This window comes from Jatropha curcas, chromosome 8 (genome assembly GCF_041381405.1).
Source record: "Jatropha curcas cultivar XTBG-Jc1 chromosome 8, XTBG_Jcur_1.0, whole genome shotgun sequence".
Classification (NCBI taxonomy): domain Eukaryota; kingdom Viridiplantae; phylum Streptophyta; class Magnoliopsida; order Malpighiales; family Euphorbiaceae; genus Jatropha; species Jatropha curcas.
The window spans coordinates 19,860,516-19,865,310 of record NC_143158.1 but is presented as its reverse complement, the minus strand read 5'-3'; the positions used below and the strand labels follow the sequence as shown (position 1 = coordinate 19,865,310).

The 4,795-nt window shown below is 31.6% G+C and overlaps 1 long non-coding RNA gene across 1 annotated transcript; it reads left to right on the top strand.

Annotated features, from left to right (window-relative positions):
- Positions 1-2,465: 2,465 nt before the first annotated feature.
- LOC110010629 (uncharacterized) lies at positions 2,466-3,223 on the top strand. Its single transcript, XR_002285635.3, has 2 exons — positions 2,466-2,797; positions 2,957-3,223. It is a non-coding gene; the product is annotated as an uncharacterized LOC110010629 (long non-coding RNA).
- The last annotated feature ends 1,572 nt before the right edge of the window (positions 3,224-4,795 follow it).

Genomic DNA, 4,795 nt, shown 5'->3' with positions numbered 1-4,795 from the left:
GTTCTAATCTCAGATAAGCTTTATCTTTATAGAACATTAGAACTCTAGATTTTTGCATTGTGATTATACCAAGTTCTGATCTATTCTTTTATATTCAGTATAAATCACAATTTGAATTTTAATCAGTTTTCTAAGTTTGCTTAAAGCTTTTTGAAGCAGTTCTAAGATTTAATAATTATCTTTCACAGGATCTTTAATATTTGTCTAAACTTTGTAAAGTAGTTCTAAACGCTATAACTTTCCTTCATAGAGCGTTTCTGAAATTGATTTGTGAAGCAGTTCTAATCTATAACTGTTCTTTATGAAGTCTTTCTAATCTTGCATTAAGCCTTGTGAGGAAGTTCTAATCTTGATAACTTACTCTCACAAACGTTTTCTACTTCCGCTGCAATAGAATTCTGATTTTATTTTTGAAAGTTATATTTAAATTTTTTTTTAAAACTCAATTCACCCCCTCTTAAGTTGTGCCATACATATACGGGACCCACAAAATCCATATTATTAAGTAAAAATTTTATTTATCAAAGTTCAATGCCAAGAGTGTTGAGGTCATTCGCCTATCTCAAGCAAATCTCATTTTGTCATGCCAAAAAATGCAAGGCCGCAAAACTAAAAATCTTAAAATGCTGACTACTTTTGTAGATGATATGATCACCATATAAACTTGGTAAAGAAATTTGGTCCATTTTATCAGGAGTCATAACAAATAGCATGCCCAAAGAAACCATTTTGCCGGAATAAGCTCTCTGAAATACTATTCAAAGATTCATTAAATTCAATATACATTATGAAACATGATACTAGACCCCATTTTGTGATTCACCTTTTCATCCAATGTGATTGTTGCATTATATGTATGAAAAACTTTTATTGTAAGGCCAGGCATGAGTAATCATGAAAGTCGCTAATGGTGGTAGCTAGTGATGGTGGTCGGTAGTAAATAGTGACTGATGATAGTGACTACGATGATTAATAAATTAAAAAAATATAGATTTATAAGGTTTGTCAATTTTTAAAAAATATTTTACTCTCTCAAAAATGGAAAGTTATTTCTCCTAAAAAATGACTTAATTTTCCTTTGATCAGAAAAATATTTTCCGTTGATTTATTTTCTTGAACGCCACAAATAATGGAAAATTGTGAAAAATAGTTTCCTGCTAGTTATTTTACGGAAACAATCGGAGCCTTATAGTCCCAAAATAAATTTTAAATTTTTATAATCAAAGAGTGTAATATTTAAGTAGGACTAAATATAATAAAATAGAAAAAATAAAGATTATTAATTCACTTTTTTGAGAAATTAAAAACGTAATTGCACAATTTATATAAACTAAATCTCAAGTCACAGTAATTTTAAAATTAATAATATCTAACTCTTCCCGTTGGCTCATATATAACATCAATTTGTACTATTGGTCATGTTGCTGTCGTAATGCTGTGTTTTCCTTCACAAAGTCTGACAATCTATGTTTCAGAAATTTTTCGTCTGTCTGTTGTATTTAAAAATAAGGTTAATTGTATTTATGGTATTTAAACCTTTAATTTTTCTATTTTAGTGTTTAATGAAAAAAAATTTGCAATTGAGAGTATAAATTATTTTAAAAATTAGAATCAATTACATATGGGTAGTTTATTTAACTAAAATTAAAATAGACTTTTCACTCACCAAATGATATCTAAATATAAATATTAATTCTATTCATCACTTTTTCTTTCATTTTTATAATTTTTTATTTTTATATCTCTTGTTTCTAATAACAAAATTTCAAAAAGTCCTTTTGATTTTCTTTCAATTCGAAAATAATATTAAAAAAAAGGAGAAAAAAACAAATAAAAGTAAAGAAAATAATCTAAACTTAGAGAAGAATCAGCAGGAACAAAAGATAAGAGCAAATATTGTGCATCCATAAGGATGTAGGTCACGACACCGAGCAATCTTGGCAGTTGAAAAAAGAGATCAAGCAACTGATACAGCAAGGAGTCCTGAGGAGGTTCGTCAAGAAAGATGATAACCCAGAAGAGGGTGAGACGGACCCTGCCAAGAGGGCAAGCAAAACGCCGGTAAGGCTCAAACCTTAAGGAGTGTGGCAGTATATGAGACCTGAGCAGAGTATGATCATTGTTGAAAAAGTGGATTTTCACCAAATAGGTCGAACATCACTCCACGTACCAAGACTCATACATATGCACGAGATCTTAGGCAAGTTTTCCTGATTTGCTGCCTCCCATAATCACGTGTCCCAACCATCTAAGCTCAGCGTATATATATTCAGAGGAAGGCTTATGAAAGTAATAGGCACTAGCAATGGCAAAAGAACAATTCTCTCTAGTTACCTGAAACATCTTACTTATCTCACAACTATCAGAAGGTTTACCAATTAATTTCACTGGAAGGGCCTGAATTATATACCCAATCACTTAATGGGAGTACCAACTTCAATTTGTATCTTAAAAATATCTAAACTCTCATATTTATAACCATAAAATGCCTTTTGCCGCAATTAATAATTTTCAGTCGTCGGATTGTCACATATTTAACACGTGGCTTTTTATTTAAATGAAAAATTCTTTCCAATTTTCTCTCTCTTCCACTCAGTCCTCTATCCTCGTCCCCTCTCTCTCTCTTCTTTCCTCTAATCTCTAGCAAATCCACAATCAAATATCTCAGCTTTATACAAAAAGCAAACCTAGTTTTCCAACAAAAAGGAATAAGAAAGCAAATGGGTGGTGAAGAGAAAGTTTTCACCTTGGCTGAAGTGTCCGAGTACAACAATCCTATGGACTGTTGCCCGTTGCGGTAAGGTGATTTTTTTTGTTTTATTATTTTGTTTTCATGTTTTCTACTTGGAATTTGTTTTTTTGCTATTTGCATTATTCTTGTGAAATTTTTTGCTATCTTTATTCTCCATATCATCTTCATCGAGTTCTACAACATTGAATCATGTATTTGATAAAGGGGAGGGTAGCGGAGCTTCGTCAGCAGCACCACTTCGAGTAGGCGACTGGAGTTGGCATCAACATCAAAGTATGAGGATCAGACGATAAGGAGGAGGAGGATGGTTGTCGGATCTTTAGGAACCCAGGAAATGCAAAGAATCTTTGTAATTGATTGGATTTGTTAATTTGAGATTTTGCGAGTTTTACTGGAAAAGTTTTGGATTCAATTGACTGGTTTCAAAAATTTCGAAAATTGATTAAACAAGATCTTATTTTGGATTTTTTATGTTCATTATTTTCTTGAAGCCACCAAGAATCTTATTGCTAGCTGTGAATTAATCTTCTTATCATGCAAAATGACATTCATTATTGCTTCTGGGAAATGGGTTTATGTTTTATCCAATATATTTGATAATTTGTGATGACTAAGAGAGCAAAGAAGAGAGAGAGAGGGCTGAGATGCAAGAGAGAAAATTAAAAAGGATTTTTCATTTAAAATAAAAACCGCGTGTTAAATACGTTGGCAATCCGGCCATCGAAAATTGTCAATTGCGACAAAAGACATTTTATTGTTATAAATGTGGGAGTTTAAGTATTTTGAAGATACAAATTAAAGTTAGGTACTCATTAAGTTATTGAATATATAATTCAGGCCCTTCCAGTAAAATTAACTTCTGATTTAGGTGGTGAGATGAAGCATGTGGATCGTTGGCCACATTTGTAGAATTTAGAATGGGGCATGAAATAGGCTTTTCATCTTCCCTCTTTGCTTCAACTTTGTTTCTCTCTCCTCTTTTTTTCATAATTAATTATTTAATTGTTATAAAAAAGTTCTATTAGTTTATTTAATTTAAGAATTAATAGTATTTTTATGTTTCTAATATGAAATCTTTAATTTAAACAATTTATAGTATATACTAATTATTATTAATTGTACATTTTTTTTTGAAAGGAAATAATACAACTTCATTAAACGATACGATAAAATTCAAAAATAAAATCCAAGAGCACCATTCCAAATATGGAGTCGAGCATAGCGAACAAAGAATTATAGTACTAGAATTTAAAACTTTAACCACAACTTGAGAATTAAAGAAAACAGTGCCATTTCCATGGAGATGAGAACAAGCCAACAGAACGATAAAATTCAGAAATACAGAGGCATCATCCCAAATATAGAGGCGAGCATTCCGAACAGATAAGAGTCTATAGTACTAGAATTTAAAGCTTTAACCACAACTTGAGAAGTAGAAAATATAGTGTCTTCCCAAGGAGATGAGAGCAAGCAAACAGAAGACATTCCCTCGTAGCTAGAACTTCAGTGAAAGCTGGGTCATTAGAACCTTCAAAATAGCTAGATTGTCCACGAATGAAACGTCCTTCCGCGTCTCCAACCACGAACCCATAACCAACAAAATCCTGTGCCGGAAATATGGCCCGTCAACCATGCACTGCCAGCCAGAGTCGGTCGGATCCTGCTGGACGTGAGTGGAGACTTGCGCAATATCGCCAAAGGAACGAGGAGCTGTTGAGTGAGAAGACTTGCGCAATATTGTAAATTTATAATATGGGTGCTACATTACAAATATTTTATTATATTATAGTTTTTTTTCACTATTTGAATCCATAATTTATTGATTCTGCAACAGTCAAGATGAAAAAATTAATTATCACGGCAAAATTATCTATTTATACTATAAAATTTTCTAATTCCTAAATTGCAGAAAACTGAACATTACTAAACTAAAAATTTCAAATTTTAATTTAATGTGGGACTGATTTTTCAAATTGGAGACAAATTCATTCTGAACAATCTATTTTCTTTTGAATTGGATGATTTGCTTTTTAATACAAAGCG